The 20,134-nt window shown below is 47.8% G+C and overlaps 1 protein-coding gene across 7 annotated transcripts in view; it reads left to right on the forward strand.

Moving 5' to 3' along the window:
• Positions 1 to 9,924: 9,924 nt before the first annotated feature.
• Positions 9,925 to 20,134, forward strand: part of ST6GAL2 (ST6 beta-galactoside alpha-2,6-sialyltransferase 2) — a 63,911-nt gene continuing 53,701 nt past the window's right edge. For 2 of the 7 annotated variants that reach the window (XR_009566138.2, XM_030845054.3), the window contains exon 1: positions 10,603 to 10,919. The gene's annotated coding sequence lies outside the window, so the exon portion shown is untranslated. Of the gene's footprint in view, positions 10,098 to 10,213; positions 10,490 to 10,602; positions 10,920 to 10,989; positions 11,087 to 11,300; positions 11,843 to 11,868; positions 12,636 to 20,134 lie in introns of those variants that run through there. The other 5 variants (XM_060309276.1, XM_060309275.1, XM_060309277.1 and 2 more) reach the window with 5 other exon arrangements.

Below are 20,134 nucleotides of genomic sequence, written 5' to 3' on the forward strand. Positions count from 1 at the left end.
AGCTTCCTAGCTGGGGTAAACTGGATGGAAGAGGATGCCGTTCGCCTGGGCTGGGTTTAGCTGTCCCTGCCCTAGTGATGGGTGAGCCGGAGGAGGTTTAGCCTGTGTGCCCGTCAGCTTGTCACACCACTGCTGAGATCCACCACCCTCATGCTTCTGTCAACGTGAACCCCCATTTAGTGCTGATGGCCTGAAACACTGCTGCTTTTAGAGTTTGAGAGACCTAAGCCTGAACATTCCAGGCCATCTTCAGATATTAAGTCAAGCCTCCCTAAGTCAAATCTCTGCCCCTCAGTGAATGCACTGAGGCAACTGTTCCGAGATTAGTTCACAGGGGGAGCAGGGACAACCCATCTTCCCTCAGGAGCACAGACTCTGATCGTGGAAAACAGAGATGGGTCACCTTGGGGAAGGAGCATGTTTATGGGGGGAGGATTACTATGGACTGGGTCCAAATCCATAGGTTGAAGCCCCAGCTCCCAATGTGATGGCATTTGGAGGCAGAGTCTTTGCGAGGAAATTAGGGGTGGATGAGGTCATGAGGGTGGAGCCCCTGACGGGATGAGTGTCCTGATAAGGAGAAAGAGACCAGAGCTTCCTCTCTCCACCCTGTGAGGGCGCAGCAAGAAGGCAGCCGCTATAAGCCAGGAAGTTGCTCCCCCCAGGAACTGCGTCCGTGGCACCTTGATCTTGAACTCCCCGCTTCCAGAACGGTGCGAAAGAACTTTCTGTTGTTTAAGGCGCCCAGTCTATGGTAGTGTTGTGATGGTAACACCGGGGTGACTAAGACAAGAATGATGATTGACCCGTAGGCAGGAGGAGATCCAGACACCCTGAGGGCAGGCGCGTGCCCGGGGCGGGCCTGGGGAAGAGGTTAGTGGTGAGGGAGGAAGCATCATCTTACCGGCGCTGCTGGTGCCCTGAGGATGCGGGCTGGAGACTCCGAACCAGCCCCTGAGTGAGGAGAGCCTGCATTCAAGGATGCGTTGAGGGGCACGACCCAGAGAGATTACAGGAAGAGCAGCCAGATTCTGGAGCAAGAGGACGAGCAGTTGGTGACCGTGAAGATGCGCGGCGCGGGGCTGAATGCGGGGCGCGGAGTCCGGGCACAGTCAGCGCGTGCACGTGGCATCCCCCTACACAGAGGTTTACGCAGCGCTGAACGCGACACACGCGTCCTTGCTTCTGTTGATTCAAGATGTATAGTAAGTGGCTTCCCTGGTGGCGCAGTGCTTGAGAGTCCGCCTGCCGATGCAGGGGACGCGGGTTCGTGCCCCGGTCCGCGAAGATCCCACATGCCGCGGAGCGGCTGGGCCCGTGAGCCATGGCCGCTGAGCCTGCGCGTCCGGAGCCTGTGCTCCGCAACGGGAGAGGCCACAGCAGTGAGAGGCCCGCGTACCACACACACACAAAAAAAGATGTATAGAAAGTCCACATACAGACAAGGTTTATGTAGAGATGCCACAGAAAGTACATGGTAGAGTATCCACGTCCTTACCGTATTTATTGTCATTGCGACTCGCTGTTGCCTCGCCTCCTGGTCCGGGTCCTGCTCTCGCTGGGTTTTGCGCGATTTGCTCCTTCACAGTCTCGCGAGGCTTTGCGTCATCAGCCTGAAAGCACCGTTCCCAGCATTTTCCCTCTTCCTTCTCCGCTTTATGTGTCCCTATGGCTCTCGTTATCACCGGCCACTGTATAATGTAGGTATTTCCTTGCTTATGGTCTGTCTCCCCCGCACCCTGCACCAGGACGGTAGCTCCACGAGGCCTGGGATGCCTTCTGTGATTGCTTTCGAGCATCTAGAACAGGTCCCGGCATTAACATTTGACCAGTGTAATTACAGTTTTGTTACGTGTGACAAAAGAAAAGCACTATGTGGCATGAAGTTATACTTTTAAAGGACTTAGCTTGGTCTGGGGTGTCGGTGAGTTTTCTCTAAGCTGAGATGTGAAGGATGAGAAGAAAGGGGCTGCAGGGGGCGGAGGGCGGACACCAGGCAGAAGGCACAGCGAGCGGGGGAGGGGACGCAGCAGGACGGCCAGGCCAGCCTGGAGGGGCGAGGTCAGGGTCCGGGGCACTTCCGTGGCGGGGGGGGCGGGAAGCGGTGAAGCAGAAGACAGACGGGTGGTGCCCAGGCTACTGTCCGCCAGCCAGGGAGCCCCGCCTTCGAGAACATTTTCATGGGCCAACAGGCTCCAGCCCTCCAGCAGAGGGATTCTCCACCTTTTTCATTTCAGGACTTCTTTCTGTTCTTAAAAACTATTGAGGATCCCAGAGAGCTTTTATTTATATGGGTAGACCTATGCATTTCAACCATATTTATTTATGTGGGTTATATCTATTGCATATTTCCCATAATTAAAACTAAGAACATTTTAAAACACTGAATTCACTTAAAAATAACAATAACAATAAGCTATCACCTGTTCACGTAAGTCACACACTTTTGTGAAAATGTAACTGTTTCCCAAGACAAAGCAAAACAAAAAAACTAGGAAAAAGAGTCACATTGCTTTAAGTTTTGCAAATTGCTTTAATGTCTGGCTTAAAATACAACTGAATTTTCACAGCTGCTTCTGCAATCAATCTGCTGCAGAATCACGCCACACAGCCTCTGGAAAACTCCACCATACACTCACGAGAGAACGCGAGTTAAAAAGGAACCTAATCTCTAGCATTATTACGAAGATAGTTTTGACCTCGGGAACCCTTCTTGAGAGGGTCTTGAGGCCCCCAGACCTGAGCCACACTCAGGGTCTCCTGCTCTCATGTGGGAAGGTGTCCGTGCAAGACAACCTGCCTGCATAAGGACAACCCAGGATGCTGATGGCTCTGAACTCTTCCTCCAAGAAGGCTCATAAGTGGATGTTATCATTCTCAAAAAAAAGTAAAGTCACGAGTGTGCTTTTATCACTTTTCCTTTTATCATTTCTCAGTGATTCAATACATCGGGAACATCCTCTGCAACCCACGTAAACTATAAAGAAAAAGAAGATGAAATGTTTAAAGTGCTAACATTCTCAGAAGAACAAGTATGACATCAATGCTGCCACCGTAAGTTACAGCTGAACTAAAAGGCAAAAGAGATCAATCTGTCCCTCTACTATTTTTTCACGTCACAGGAGAATTGGTTCCCCTCAGATAAGTCACTCAAAAATTTAAAATTTATTTCTTGCATGTAATGTAATACCGTTTACCTTGGCAGTTCCTTTTGATTCTTGTTGCTGTTCGAATTAAGAAATGTATGGCTGTCCAAATGTATGTGCTATGAATATGTAACCTACCGCCCATCCCAGTTCTGTGAGAATTCTCTTGGGAAGCAAATATTGATTTTTTTTAACTTTATTTATTGAAGTGTATTTGATTTACAATGTTAATGTCTGCCGTACAGCAAAGTGATTCAGTTATCCATCTATTTACATTCTTTTTCATGTTCTTTTCCACACTCCCAAAGACATTCTGTGAAGCCACCAAGCCAGACAAAGACACTAGTGAGAAAGAAAATTACAGGCCAATATCTTTGATGCATACGGATGCAAGTGTTGATTTGGAACTGTGTTAAAGGAGACCTAGAAATATGTTGGAAAGAAGAGCTTGAGTAGAACAAGAGAAGTATCAGAAAACTTAGTACTTCTTTAAAAAAAAACTACTAGGGTTTTCAGAATGGTCCAAAGTTTCCACTTTGCATTCATGCTTCTGCTGTCTCTTAAATTCGTGCAATTATTACCCATTAGTTTCTACTAACTAAAGCTGTTTTGTACCATTTCTATCACTGGTTGAAAAAATTTTGAGTTGCTGTAGGATTTAGACTTCAGAAATGGAATACTGTTTTAAACTCGGTGGTAATTGTGTGCAGTACAGCCTGCTTCACCTTAAAATGATGAGTGTTTTGTGAAAGATAACAAACTGCAGAGCTCATCAACGGTAAAATTACTCAGCAGTGGAGGTGGGTTTTAATTAATGATACTGCTCGCTTGTTAGGAGAGGTCTTTGGAAAGGTAATCAAAGAAACATCACATATGGGCCATTTGTTCTCGTAAGACTATTTTTAAAAAGGGAATTTCTTGACTAGTTTTCGGTCCATCTCCAAATCCTCCTAAGGATTAAGGATGGAATTATGTGTCCCCTGGCAACTTTCTGATGGGTCTCCCCTCTCCCTGTGTGGAAATAAATGAAGACCACACAAATGAGAACCAGCAAAGGCTGATATGCAGAGCTGGCAATAGCGAGGGAGTCAGCCACCATCGCTAGGTTTTGACAGAGACTCAAAGGCAGGCAGAGGACTTGGAGAGCTTGACAGTGGAAAAAATGGAAGATTTCAGGGATGCCCTGATTGGAGACTGCTGGTCTGGGGAGGCTGCCTGTGGGTGCATTCGTTTGCAAGAGTTGCCGTAGCGAAGTACCACAGGGTGGGCGGTTATTTTCCCACATTTTGGTGGCTGGAAGTCCAAGATTAGGGTGTCGGCACAGCTGGTTCCTTCTCGGGCCTCTCTCCTTGCCTGGTAGACGGCCATCTCCTGGCTGTGTCCTCGTGTGGTCTTTTCTCTGTGACATGGTATCGCTGGGGTCTCTCTGTATTATAATCTCCTCTCCTTATAAAGACAGCAGTCATGCTAAATTAACACCCACCCTAACGATCTCATTGTAACTGAATCTCCTCTTGAAAAGCCCGATCTCAAAATACAGTCACTTCCTGAGGTACAGGGTGTTAGGCTTTACAGTACAAATTTTACGGGCATGTAATTTATCCCGTGGTCATGGGCTAACTAGAAACGGGGCATCCTCCGTGGTTGGTTAGGGGAGCATATGTGGCTTTCTAGGGATGCTGTAGGTCGGAAGTGAGGGCAAACATTTGAGAAGCTGGCTCTTATTAAGCCCTGACTGTACACAGGCTGGGTTTGGCTTCCTGGTCGGGGTGCTGCAGATGTTGGGGCAGAGTTTCATTGTCATATACGGTCTGCTGTCATGGGTTTGTATATTCAGTCTTCTGTGGAAAAAACAGAAGCACCTGTTCTGTTACGACGTCTGTGTCTGCCGGTCTGGAACTGAACCTGGCTGGCTGAGCGCTGGCACTCAGCAAACAGTGGCTGAAGGAGAGGACTTGGGTCAGAATGCTCTTCTGTAACAAGCGTCCCTCTCACCCTCTACCACCGGCTTTTCTTATCTACAAATGAGCACACTCCACCCTCCTAACAACAGCCGTTTACTGAACAATTACTAGATGTGCGATCGGGGTAGAGGCACTTTGAAGTCACACTGAACAGCCCTAGGGATGATTATTCTCATTTTACAGATGAGGAGATGGTTTCTGAGTTATTATCTTGCCAAGTTTCTTCCATCATTGGATGTGTGACCCAGGACAGTCCGCTCTCTTTGTCTGTGACCTTTCAGTTTCCTCTTTCAAAAGAGGGAGAAAAAAAACACTGGCATCAGAAGCTTGTTATGAAATCAAGAAGTGGGGGAAATGTAAAAAGCTCTTCCTTGTGGCAAAGTGCCAACCACTCCGTGCAAAGGGAGAATGGAACTAGGAAATCATCGTCATTGCAGGCGAGAATCACGATCAGAGGCTTAAACCAGCGAGTAAAAGTTTGAGGAGAAACGGAACATTTACATACTCTCCACGTATCTCCGTATCTCCGCACAAATTACTTTTAATTATAAAGGAAGGAACAGTAAATTCACTGTGGAGAAACCTGGCAGACGCCACCTTAACCATGTAATAAAAGTTAAGCTCATAGTATTGGAACAAATGAACCCAGTATGTAATTTTGAAAAGATGCTCTGAGAAGGATATAACACTGGGGTTATTTCTGGCCAAAAAGAAAAGAGCATAATCTGAGGTTAATCCGAATTTGATTGTGAGGAAACAACAGACAAGCCCAAATGGAGGGCACTTAACACAAGAAATAGTCTGAACTCTGCAAAAATGTTAAGGTTAAGGAAATTCTGTTCCAGATTAAAGAGATCGAAGAGAAGAAATAACTAAATAGAGCAGATGATTCTGGATCGGGTCCTGGGCTTGCTTTATTGTTTATTATTATTATTTGCTGTAAAGGACATTCACAGGACAGTTGGTAAAACGTGAATAAAGTCCGAGATTAGATCATAGTATAACAATATTATTTCCCTTATTATGTAAGAGAATGCCCCTGTTATTAGGAAAATAAAATAAAGCACAGTTGCCCCGCCCCGCCCCCCACTCTCTGAAAGTAGAGCATTCCCAAGGAAGCTTTCGTAAGCCAAAGAAGTTACCTTAGGACAGGTCTTGCTAGCTGGTGCACAAAATAAAGAGAAAAAGCACAGATGCTCACAGATGCGCTTCACAGCCCTGGGGGCTGGATGCTGAGTGTGGTTCCAGGAAGGAGATTGGCGGGGCCACTCGTGCAAAACACCTGGACGCAACTCTCACTTTTTGCCTTTTTTTTGTAAAAGTGAGAAATCCTCCTAGGATTTCTTCCTGTTAGTGAAAACAGGCACTAATGTAGGTTTTTTTCTAAAAGCGAAGTGGCTTAAAGCGAACTTATGGAAAGCGGGGGATCCCTGTATTTAGGGGGAAAAGGGCAGGACAAAGCAACTTGCCCTCCAGCAGTTCAGGACAAAACAAACAGAAATGAAGGATGATAAAGCAAACCTAGTCAAGTGCCAACCTTTGGGGAATCTGGGGGAAGGTATTGCTTATCCAATCTTCTGTGTCTGAAATTATTCCAAAATAAAGTTAAAAAAAACCACCCTTGTTATGAGTAGTAAATGAGGTAATATTTATAAAGGACTTAGAACATAGGCCTTAAAATGTCAGTGTTAGGTGTTATTACTGTCACACAATTCAGAAGTGGCAGGGCCACCTCTAGATGGCCTTTAACCCTCATACCTTCACTTGGTAATTCGGAGTTGCGGGGCAAAAGCCTTTACATAAACTGTGAAGTGCTGTACCCTTGTGCATGTCTGTGAGCTTGTGATGTGAGCTCAGGGTCTCGTAGGTGTTTGTAGAGCAGGCTTAGTCTGCGTCACTGACAAGGTCATTGAGGCAACACAAGGTTCAAACAGCTTCACGAAGGTGACAGGTTGGAGGAAAACCCAGATCTCCCAGATTTGAGTCCTGTCCCTTTCACTTTAGGTTGTGGACTACAAGGGAAAGTTTAGGAAAGGGGAATTTCTTTCACAGCCGGACTTGTTTTCCACCGGCTCAGTCCTACAAGTGTGGCTGTGACCCCTGACCCCGCCGGAGGCCAGGTCTGCCTCCCAGTGGACCCCTAGGATGGGGAGGTGTGGAATGGAAGACAGCAACCTAGGGACAGCCAGTCACACCTCAGTGTCTTCTCATCTGTATCGGATGCTGAAAAGGCATCTTACATCTGATGCTAAAAAAGATCTTTTTCTCCCCATCTGAAAATACTGTAGGTGTTATTAGCTGGTGTTAGCTCCTGCACGTCCAGGGTTCTGGCGGCTACGTGCACCCAAGATCCTGAGCCTGTTTCTTCTTAATAGTGGTCATCTCCCCATTAACATTTCTAAAGACTACATGACAATTTGAGAGAAGAAAACCTATGAGTCGGCTGGGAAAAAAATGTTTCTTCACAAACAAGTGAGTATCTAAAATTCATGTTTGCACTGCCCACTAACAGATTTGTTTCACTGATTAAGTGTGAAGAACACGTCTGTAGGTTATTTTCCTCCCTGAGGTACGAATTTCGTTTACAAAATGGCAACTCAGGTAAATCAGAACCTGAAAACATTACACTTAGGGAAAATGATCCAAAAAATATATATATATATATATAAATATACACACACACACACACATATATATATGTCAGCCTCAGTTTCCCCATCTGTAAAATAATCTGGGGGCTTATTGTGAGAGCTGAATGGCATAATAATAGGAGAGAAATATTTTCTATGAACCGTAGTTAAGTGAAAACAAATACCCCAGATTCAGTTATGGTACCGTTAGAAAATATTTCCTCATTTCCTACACAAACCCAGATACTTCAGAGCTGGGAGACTCACGGAACTTCCCGATTTGACTGCTAACCAAAGACAAGGTTCAGAAAACAGAAGGAATGTTCCCTATGAGCACAGCCCATCATCCGTCCACAGTGGATTGAGAAAAAAGGACAGTGGTGAACGCTGAGTTTAAAAACAGAAAAGGAAATTCAGGTTATTAGGAGCAAATGGATAATACCAAGTGGGTTTCTGATGCTTAGGAATAAGTTTATTCGGGTTTTTTGGGTTTTGTTGTTATTTTAAGAAAGGAATATTAAAGTGACAGAAGAGGCTGGGAATTCCTAGCAAATCCGTAGACCGATAAAAAAAGTTACATAATCTGCTCCTACTTCGGGTGCCGCTAAGCAATTAGAGGGTGTCAAAACGGTTTATTTGCACAGAAACAATCATCAGCTGATAGCTTTATATATATCAACTATCTTTGCGATTTCCTTAGGAAGACAGAAATTAAGTCCATTTAGCCCCACTTCACTGATTACCCCAACCATAAATAATCAATTCACTTAAAATTTTACAACAGTGATTTGCATATTTGCCCGCAGGTGGTAATTCTTCTACAAGCATAAAGTTATTGGGCCACCCTTATTGAACTGCTCATTAAATTTTCCTGAAGGTAATCAAGGCGTCAACTTCGGCAGCATTTAAACACTAAAAGAAGAGCATATAAATTATTTTTCTATTTCATGGTTAAGGCGTTTTAATAGTGGCACTATTATTTATTAATTACTACAATTATTAAATATCACATTCCAGGCACTAAGGAGACATGTCAACACCTGACCTCTACTCTTACCATAAACCTTGAAGGCAGGTGCTGTTACGCGCCTTACACAAAACACAAAACCAAGGCCCATAGAGTCTGCGACCTGCCCGGCGTCCCTCGGGGGATATGGGGCGGATTCTTCAGCCTTACCCCCATGCCCTCTAGCCCCAGGATTCTATCACGCCACTTTTCTGTAGCCGTATTGTCCCTATTTCACTGTTACGAAACACTCTTCCTTAAGTCCGTGTGCCAAGTTGTCCTTTGAATGCAGTTCCTCCGAATTCCGGGTGTCAGAAACTGTCACCAGAATTGGGGAAACACGGAGGAAGCGTTTTCGGCCCACACTTTTGATTGAGGGCAGCGCGTTTTGCCCAGTCGGTTTTATCAATGGTTGAACCCCTGTGACGTTTTAAATTTCTGCAAGCTTCTAGAGGATAAGGAAAGAGATTCTACTCACGTTCGCGTGGCTACTACCCGACCCAGAGTCCCCAGCACATAGCGGGCACTCAAGTACTGAATGAACTGGGTATCTAGTTCATTGCTTTTTTCCTAAGCATCCTCAGTGAGGTCAATGAACGTAAATACATACGAATTTTAAAGTAGTATTTTTAATGAAGGATTTGTGTCTCCAAAATGTTAGCCCTCGCAGCGGCCAGGGGTGGAGGGGCCAGCGGTAACTTTTGTCCCTCGGAGATGGGCACTGCCTGGTAGTGTCACTCAATTCCTCAACACAACCTTGCTCCACCCGGGGGTCCCGTCAACCCGCACCCCGATAGCTCTGTCGGTCCGCGGGAGGACCCCCGCGCAGCCGGCGGCCCACCGCCTCCCACGCACACGCTGGGAGCGCCTTTAAGTTCAAAGACGCGTGTTCACCAGCAAACAAAGGGCGGCGCGGTCTCCGTCCCGGGACCAGCTGCGGTCCCCTCGGAAGGGAAGAGGGCCGCAGGGACAAACGGGCGTTCCGCACGCGGGCAGACAGACATCCGATCTGCGGCCCCATCCGCGGCTCCCGCTCCGGGTTCTCCGCGCGCCGGGCCAGCAGCCCGGGTGCCGCGGTCCCGAGAACTTTGCCGGCCCTCCCGGGGCCGGGCGCGGGCGGCGGGGAGGCCGGGCAGACAGGGCACTAGGGAATTCCCGGGGGCAGGTGGCCCACTCCCGCTCCAACCCCGACCCCGGGCGCCTCGGAGAAGCTCCCGGGAGCGAGCGCCGGGCGGCGGCGCGGAGCCCCGGCCGAGCGGGCGGAACAAAGGGAGCCAGCGGGCCGGGAGGATGCTGCGCTCGCCCGGCTGCGCCCCACCCGGCCGGCTCCCGGGCTCTGCCTCGCGCGCAGGTAGCCCGGCCTTCGGCGCCGCGGGAGGGTGTGCCGGAGAGGGGCGCACAAAGACTCACTTCCGCGGGGCCAGGCGCCCCGACACCCTCTCTGCCACTTACAGCCCGTCCTCATCCCTGCATCCCTGCCGCCGGCGGGGCCCGAGTGCCCGCGGGTGCCACGCGCCGTGCCGGGCGGAGCCTGTGCAGGTGACCCCCGGAGGACCGGGGCTGGCAGGAGGCGGCGGCGGGGACAGGCGTGCCTTTTGAGGCCGCCGCGCCGCCCGAGTCTGCGATCGCTCTGTGTCAGAAGCGGGGCTCGGCGTGCACCCGCTGCGCCGCCGCGGCAGGCAGCGGGGCCGGGGGCGTGGGGAGCCGACGGGGAACTTCCCGGGGCCGGTGGCCGCCCGCTAGGTGAGCGGGGCCGTGAGGGGAGGCCGGAGGCGGCCGCGGAGGCGGAAGGGCCTGGGGGCGGGGCGCGGCGCAGGCTCGGCGCGGGGGCCAGGAGCCCAGAGCTGCCGCCGGGAACAATGAGGCGCGCGGCGCGGGCTGAGCGCAGCTCCGCGCCGGCCGCCGCCGCTGCCGGGCGCCGAGCGATCCGGACCCGCGAAGGCAGCTCGCCGGGGCTCCGGGGCGGCGTCGGGAGGCTGCTCGGCGGAGGCAGGCGGGAGCCGCTGAGCCGCGCGCGTCTGGCGCCCGGGCCCCGGGTCTCCGCTCCAGTTGGCGCGATTGTGGGAGCGCGTGGCGCGCGCCCGAGCGGCCGCCGGAGAGGAAAATGTGACACGCTCGTCCCCGGCTCCAGCGCCTCGGGGTCGGGCGCCAGGAGGCGCGGCGTCCGGAGAAGGTGGGCGACCGGGGGCTCGGTGTCGGGCGGTGCCAGGCGTCTGCCGCGGGGTCGCCGCAGCCCGGGGGCAGCTCAAGCACCGGGTTAGACTCGGCGACCCGCACCCAGACCTGTGGGCGGGATTTTGAGGGCGGTTTGCGGGGGAGAAGCAGGAAATTCTTAAAGAGGTGAGACCCCCGGGCAGGCCTGCGCTTCGGGGACAGGAGGACCCAGTGTGCCCCAGTGGCTCAGTAACAGTGATCTTTTCTTTGGGCTCTGGAGGGGAATCGAGGTCTGTAATTGTCTTTCTCGACCCCGCCCGCAGGCAAAACTGAGCTTCTTAAAGCTTAAAGTGCGTTCCACTGATTTCTAGTTTTCTGTAGCTGAGGCGTTTAGGGGCAGAAGGGATCTTTAGAATCCTGAATACCCGGGTATTCATTCTTGCGCCCTTGGCGCGAGGAAAACTGCTTTTGAGTTGTTTTACTTTCCACTGTGTGCCGAGGGGAGATTTAATGCACTGGGGGTACGGAATGGAACATCCATCTCGTTCGGATTTTGCGATGCAGGGGGACAGAGTGAAGTTAAACTCCTGGCTTGAGGGAAGCAAGTGATGTCTCCTCCCAAAGCGATCTGAATAGCTGTTCGAAGAAGCCGTGCTTTCCAGGAATTTAAATGAGACTTTTTGTGATCGCCTTCCAGGTCTCTCCTCCTAATACCATATTTGTTTTGTCAGGCTGAACTTTCAAAGCTGTTTTATAATCCGAGAAGCACTTTGGGAGAAAAGTAATGCTTGGGTGGATTTTTTGTGAACGTATTTTTAGTGGTCATGCTGAAAATTTGAGGAGAGACGAACCATATTTGGTCGAAATCTTTGCTTTCTGTGCGGTTGCTGTTCTAACGGTGAAGGGGCCAGCTGATCCTCAACGCGGCGGGCCGTCTGCTTGGTGAGGACATTGTTGGCGGACTCGGAAGGCATTTTAAGTACTTTCTGAACATTTTAAAAAGCCTCACGCGGGTTGCTTGCTATTTACATTTTTTGACATTTTGGTCAACATACTTTGCCATATTGAACTAAAATTCGTGACCCAGGAGTTTCAAAAAATTGAAACTCTGTTGTAGCAAACTCGGGGCTAACATTTTCTTTTCAAAGGAGAAGTGATGGCCTTGAACTTATTTTTACCCTGTTATTTTTCTGAAACTGGCAACCAAAATGTTTACAACACTTGAAGGCTGGCATTTCCCACTAATGCATCAGGGAAACTGTTGACAGCAGGGGAAGGATATTGTGATCAAAATGGGGAGTGTTCTAAAATAATGGGTGAATAATTGCCTTGAATTTTACAGCTAGGTTACAAAAAAGTCACCGAAACATGTCGGAATTCTTGATACAATTTTTGTTGTGCGTGATGGAAACGAGCATTTTACCGTTTTGCTTGGTGCAGTTGAAGCTTCTGGAGCTCTGAGCTGAATCTCCGTAGAGATTGTGGTGTGAGCCTCGGGTCTTGGTGGGGTTCTGAGCCCCGCAATTTAGACAGAAAGGGGAGATGGTGGAAGAGAGTTCAGAGTGGAGACCAGCATTTGGTGAGCGTATTACGTACGCGATCTGGGAAGTAAAGACAAAGACATGAGGACATTTAGACTGGAGGATTCAAGCTGAGATAATTTAATATTTGAAAAAATGTGAATGGATTTATTATGCAGAGAAGGGCAATCAACTGTTCTCCGTCTCTGATGAAGGTAATTAAGAGGGATAGGGTTGCCTCACGGCGTGAAGACTTAAGTTGGGTCTGGGGAAGGATTTGTGGGTAGCCAGCGAGACTGGTTAAATAGGGAAGTGGTTGCTGAGAAATTCCTGTAGATGTTTGTTTCTGGAGCTCTTTTTCTGAGATTCTCCTCTTCCTGAGATGATGTAAGTGTGTGAGTATCTGATCTAATGGTTATACTAACTGAGATTTTATACTCTGGGTCTACAGTTTATCCAAGCATTTCTCCAGTACTCCAGCCCGCCCTACAGTGACAAACTCATTTCTAGGCTTCTGTACCTATCATTTAGGTAAGCAAATGATTGGTTCCTTTCCAGAAACTTGGAGAGATTTGCTCTTTGAGAAACTTTTAATTAATTTTCGGATTTGGTGAATTTTCTATTCTAATTTTGAATAGAAATATCTTATGCATTGATAATTGGGACAGTCTTTGTTTTTTGTCTGTTTTTGCGGTACGCGAGCCTCTCACTGTTGTGGCCTCTCTGGTTTCGGAGCACAGGCTCCGGACACGCAGGCTCAGCGGCCATGGATCACGGCCGGGCCGCCCCGCGGCATGTGGGATCCTCCCAGACCAGGGCACGAACCCGTGTCCCCTGCATCAGCAGGTGGACTCTCAACCACTGCGCCACCAGGGAAGCCCCAGTCTTTGTTTTAATATTCACGTCTCTTTAAGTGTACAGTGTTCTTCCCCCTCCTGGACCTTCTGTTATGTGATCTTAAATTTTAATTGATTAATTAAGTGAACTACTTGCTTAAATGTCTTAGTGAAAGATAGTGCCTGCAAGGCAGGTGTATGTTAAGCTTTGAGATTTTAAGCATTGAAAGCGTCTCCTTAAAAAAGAACTATGGGATGAAATTGACAACTGACAGTAAGAGATATAATTACATAGAATCAGATACTAATTTTGGAATCAGTACAGTGCCGGTGTAATTTACACAACAGTTTTCAACGTTCTTAACAGACTGGTGTCAAGTCCAAACCCTGAATGTGCTGTAGAAGGTGGCCAGCTACTGTTAGTGTATAAACATCAGACTCTCGATTTAATACATCTGCCATTTTTCTCCCTTTGAGAGATTAATTTGTAAATATTATGAAATACATAGTGCACGGGCAGCAACATGGATTTATTATGACTCTCCCCGAATCCGACCGATCATGATCTGAAATTCCAAGCCCCGCCTCCGAATTGATGGGGTAGAGTTGCAATTCAGAAGGCTTGGAGCCCACCTGGCCTGCGGGTGCAGTGGTAGTCAGAGTATAAAGGGGTGAGGTGTGGCCTGGGCCGTCCTAAGCTAGTGGTTTGGTCCAGCACTCGCATCCGTCCTAGACCTACCACTTGGTAAAAGCTGGGCCCCAGCAGTGGTCTGGCTACTGTCTTCACTCGGCCGCGTGCAGGTTGTGGGCTGTCCCCCAGCACCAAGTCCCTCCTGCTTTGGGGAGGAATTGCCCTGTGGATGGGAATGACGTCAGACCACTGCCCACTCTCAGGGACTTGTCTGCACAGACCCGTCTGTGCCCCTCCTGGTTTCTGCTGCCCCCTGTGGTCTTCTTGAGGAAAGAATTCCCAGTTCCAGGCAGATGTTGTTTCTGACAAGGGTGTGAGGACTGGGGCTGCGGATTTGCACTGGACTTTCTCAGAGCGAAGCAGCAAGGAGGCCTCCTGGACGCAAGTCCTGCGGTGACCGGCGCGTGGTTTCCAGGGCTGCGAGGTAAAGACTCAGGTTAAACCTTCTGCAAGGTGTCCTCCAGCGCCAGGATGGCGTGGAATTGATAACGGTGTATTCTGGCGTACCGAAAAGCGGATTCCCCTGCACAGAAGAGAGCGAGCATTTCGTTTTCATGCTGGACATCCCTGCCAACACCACATAGCCCCAGGGAGAGCAGTGCTTCCAAGAATAATGACAGCCACTGCTTCGGGGTCTGCACAGGGCACCAAGGGGTACCTTGGCCACAACCTGGGGGGCGGGGGTTATCATCCCCATTTTACAGATGAGGAGACTGATCTCAGAAGGAGGAAGTGGCTGCCTCCAGAGTGGGAACGTGGCAAAGCTGGGATTTGAGCTTGCGTTCCTGTGTCTCCAAAGGCCGTGCAGTCAGATGAGGTCCCGCCGCGCAGAGGAAGGGGACAGACTTGTCTCGCTGTCCTGGAGCCAGACGAAGACTGACCGGGAGCTCCCAGCCTCAGCCTCAGAAGGTTTTCCAGGCTGCAGGTGGGGGAAGGGGAACCTATGTCTTCCAGAACCTGGAGGCCGAGGGAGGCTTGAGCTGCGGTTCAAAGGTGGCTCCTGCCACTTGGAATAGCCAGGCTGGCAGTGTTAGGATGAAATTCAGGCTCACAAGATGATACAGCAGTGAAATTTCCAAGGAAAAATTTAAGCTAAGATTCAAGAGAATTACCCCTGTGCTTTGAGTTATTGGGAAAGGGAAGAGCACAAGCTTAGAAAGTAGTCTCCTGGGACATTTAGAAATGGATTGGCTAAAGCATTAGAGAAAACACTGTACAGAAAAATCCTGCAATGTCTTGATCAGAAGCCTCTGTTTCCAGAAGTTTATAATTCACACATCTAGTCCTACGCTAGGCTGCTTCTAGGATTTGAGCCTGAGAGGAAAATGCTTTAATAAATTTAGAACAATTGGTTTTGCATGTTCAAATTATACAAATTTTTCAAGTAGAGGTTCTTGCATGTTGGTAATTGTGGCTTCTAAAATGACTTGGATGTAAATTAAATTTGGGAAAGAGTAAATCTCGTAGATAATCCAATAGCTTTCCTGATTCAGAAATAAATGTGGGGACTTCCCTCGTGGTGCAGTGGCTAAGAATCCGCCTGCCAATGCAGGGAACACGGGTTCGAGCCCTGTTCCGGGAAGATCCCACATGCTGCGGAGCAACTAAGCCCAAGTGCCACAACTACTGAGCCTGCGCTCTAGAGCCCTCGAACCACAACTACTGAGCCCACGTGCCAAAACTACTGAGCCCGTGCGCCTAGAGCCCATTCTCCGCAACAAGAGAAGCCACCGCAATGAGCAGCCTGTGCACCTCAACAAAGAGTAGCCCCCGCTCACTGCAACTAAAGAAACCCCGTGCGCAGCAACGAAGACCCAGTGCAGCCAAAAATAAATAAATGTGTGAAAAGAAAAAAAGAGAAATCAATGTGAAAAGCAGCTTCCTCGAAAGTGTACTGGTGACTTTTTTGAAATATAAGTATATTATGTGTTAAAAACCTATATTTGTACCTCTGGCCACAAATAGGTAGAAAAAAGTACAGTTAATACAGGATTTGTTTTCTAACTGATACAGTTAATACAGTGACAGTGTCAGACTCAAGGTGCATGATTAAACGAATGAATTTGTTTTTACTAGTAGAAGAGAGATCTTACTATGTAAATTATACTTCACAGTTGGGAAAACTATATCCCCTGAGAAATCTCAATACAAAAAAAAAGGACTGCCTTTTAAAAGAACCCCACGAGCACACACACACACATTTGCACACACTCACACTTCAGTGCAGGAATACATCCCTGCATTGATACGTTTTTACATCAGTGATGAGGGGAGAGAACTTGAATTGGGACACGTAAGTATTCATGGCTGGGATTCACAGCTGTTGAGAAACAAACGGAGGAAGCACTGAACACTGGCCTTCTCACTGAGAGAGCGTTCTTTATCCTATGTCACTAATCTCTGGAGAATTCCAAATTACCAGTGGGGTAGGAAGATCTCAAAAATGTTTAGTGTTTAAACTGTACTCTTAGTTTATTATAAGTAGAATATGTGTGGGAACACATTTATTTCTGTGTGTGTGCAGTGTGAGTGTTCTTATAACGTCAGAGTCTTCAGGTACCCAGGGTGGCCTGCAGGATGTGTTTGATCCTGGGGACTGACCACCAGAGGCATCTCTAGCAGGGCATCGGGGGCGCTGGGCCGGGCCAGGTGACTGGAATCCTGGTATCAATTAGCTCCTGGCTACCGTGAAAGAGGTTGGGCCATTTTAGGTGTTCCAGGTCAACTTGAAGTTGGCCAAAGTGGATGTAAGTCCTTCTCTCTCCTGGGGAACAGCTAACTCTTTCAAGTTACCCTGAATCGTAAAGTCCTCTAATCACTTCAGACTTTAGGTAAAAGAATTAAGACCATACGCAAAAGTGTTTTGTTCCTTTTTTTAAAAAAAATACTATACCCGCTAATTCCCAAGGTATTAATACTTTTTGAGCAAATGACAAATAATGGGAAGCTGACGGTGCAACATGGCTTACTTGATGTTAACATACACGTGTATGTACATGTATGTAATGTGTATGAAGTATATAATCTCAATATTCCACAGGGCAGTTTTCCCTCTTTGAGTCAATAGTGTGGTTACAAACTGTATTCCTCTGCCCTGTATTCAAATTTAGTAGCTGAGAGAGTTGAGCTAATTAAGTAATTTACCTGACTCGATGCTTGGTACTTTATAAAGACCGAATTCAGAGAGGGCCATTAAAGAGATGATCTCATTAACTCTCTGAGGGGGGAGAGTGAGTGTCAGAACTGTGTTGATAGTAGGAGCATGTCTGTAAGGTGTGCTGGCTTCTGCAAGTTACCCCCAGGCGTTTCTCTGCTGGCCTCACTCTATACTTTACACCGCAAAGTTCAAACATACTGTGTTAAATATAATCATATCCTAGTAATACCCCACATACTGCTATCTGATACAAACATAGGAAGAGCAGAATTAATTTTTGCTTTGAGGTCTTTCTCAGTATTTTCATGACTGGTAAGCATAAGGTTAGATGTAAAACCAGAAGTGGATTAAAAAAATAAAACTTTAAATTGTATTAATTATTGTGCCGCTTAAGGAATAGAGGAATCCGAGACCAGGGGGCCTTTGTGTTTCTAGATGGTTCGTGGAACCCAGTTATCACATGGAACTCCGTGGGTGTGATCAGATGCGTGGTGTGCATATTTTCCTGGCAAAATGAAACTTGCTTTGCCCCAAATCTCCTCCATGTGGGTCCCTGCTTCTCAGTTGCCCAAATAAGATCTGTACTGAACTTATCACACCGTATTGAAAATGAGAGGTGAGTTTATAACGTGGAAAAAATGAAGGGACCCTGCATGGTGGCCAACACATTTGGGAATAACTGTGCCCATGCAATGCAGGGCGACAGCCCTACATGCTTGGGGTGACGGCTCCAGCCGGCAGCCAGGTCCCTGCACCCCTGGACCCCAGCAGCTTGGCTGGAGGGCCATTCCTTAGAGCCACTGCTCGCCCAACTGAAAGGCACGCATGGATTGATTAATTTGCTTTCCAGGGCATATATTTCCTATAAGCCCACGGACTCTTTTCTCTCAAGTGAAAATTCAAGTTCTCTATGTGCGGAAAGGTGGACATAGGACAGGATTCTAGGAGGAAGGTCAGGTGTGTGTGTTGGTTTGCTTTATATTGTATTTTTACACCGTGGGTAAAAGCGGGATTGAAGGTTACAATTAGGTATGCAGACATGCCCCTTGTTACCCTGTGTACTTGCCAAGGACATTTTTCCTTAGAGAAACAGTCCAGTGCCTTGGAACGTCCAGTCACCCGTGTACCTCAAAATTAAATGTCCTTCCCTTGGAGCCGGCGGTGTGCAGGGTGGACAAAACACAGCGACTGTCATGGCCCCATTGCTTGTGTGGGGAGAACAGGGGAAAGGATGGTAAAGTTCACCCCAAGACGCTCAAAGCCTCATGCGTTTGTTGAACTCCAGGTGCCGAGGGGAATGACATGGAACACAATGGGTCTAGAGCATGTCTGTCTTTTCTCAACTTTTTTTTTTAATTCACAAAACTACGCTGACCTTCCTGTGACGTTGTTCCTGTCAGCTTCATGTATGCTCATGCATCAGATTTCATCAACCTCAGGTACAAAAGGTCGAGGGGAAACAATGTCCCCAGCCACCTCCTGGGATCTCAGAAGGATGGGGAGAAGCAAGCTTAGGGTCCCCTTGCCAATCGGAGAGGCCACGCAAGACTTGCCGAAGCATCCTGATTTGGGACACTGGCCTTCATGCCTCTTTCCTTACTGGTCCTCAAAGCAGGAGTGGGTGACATCCAGTGGGATTTGGGAAAAGAAAAGAGGTGCATAAAGACCTGACATCCCCATCTCACCTCACCTCCCGCTGCCACTAGTTTTTTCCTCCCAAGAGTTCAAAACTCTGACTTTCTTCTTCATTCCTGGGCTTCCCGCATCCATGTGTATAGTTGGGAGGAGGCTGTTCATTTCTCCTAGGTTCAGTTTTACGCCTGCTTCCTTCAGCTGTGTCTCTCTAACCAGAGGATTGCTACGTAGGAAAGTGAATTATTAAATCCTTTGCCAATGCCAGCTGTGCACACACAGATGAGAAGTGTAAAGTTTGTGACTTTCCGTCAACGGAATCTATGTGTGTCACTAGCTAGATCAAGAAACATTACCACCATCTCAGAAGCCTCCTTGTACCCCTGTCTGGTCACTGTCCCCCAAAGATAACCACTCCCCTGATTTCCAACAGAATAGATCAGCTGTGTGTCACCTGCTTACATTCAAGTTTAAACAAAGTAACTTTTTAACAATTTAGTGTATGTTTCTGGAGTCAAGGCAGAGTTAACCTGGGATGAAATACTTGTTATGCTGTTAAAGTAGGAAGTTTGACGTATGTTCATCCTTGAAACTTCTGTGCTGCATGGTGTGCATTTTGTTGTTAATAACATAGGAGCTTGGTTTCGCCATTTGTTGGGCGCTACAGACCTTTCTTTCAATTCATGTCAACCACAGGGTCCAGCATAAATTTTAAAATTGCTAAAAGCTTGTGAGTGCCTTGTGCTCCACCCTTGAAGACATATTTACCATATTTCAGTTTAATAAAAATAAAGGTGATTCTATCACATTTATATAGAAAAACAACTTTAAAATGAAGTTTTCCTGACTAACTGTACTTAATTTCATTTGGCGCTTGTAGCCTCTGAACTGTGAATTGGTATACTTTAATATTGCAAGTGGACACGGGTAGATGGGTAGTTCTAGGAAACATTTTAAACGATATCATTAGACTCTCTTAGGAAATGTTCTTAAGGAACCAGCTTGCAGGAAAGTTCAGCGGGATAAGCAGCAAGGTCCTCCCGTACAGCACAGGGAACTACATCCAATCTCCTGGGATAAACCATAATAGAAAAGAATGTTTAAAAAGAATGTATAAATGTGTAAAACAGAGTCACTTTGCTGTACAGCAGAGATTAACACAATGTTGTAAATCGACTATACTTCAGAAAGAAAAAAGAAAGAGGGACGGAGGAAGGAAAGAAAGAAAAAGGAGGGAGGGAAAGAAGGAAGGAAGGAAGGAAGAAAGGGAAAAGAAGAGAGAAAAAGGAAGGGAGGGAGGAAGGAAAGAAAAAGGAAGGAAGAAACGAAGGAAGGGAAAGAAATGAAGGAAGAAAGGGAAGGAGAAGGAAGGAAAATTCCACAAGACGTGGAAGATTA

This window comes from Globicephala melas, chromosome 12 (assembly GCF_963455315.2).
Source record: "Globicephala melas chromosome 12, mGloMel1.2, whole genome shotgun sequence".
In the NCBI taxonomy this organism is placed as follows: Eukaryota; Metazoa; Chordata; class Mammalia; order Artiodactyla; family Delphinidae; genus Globicephala; species Globicephala melas.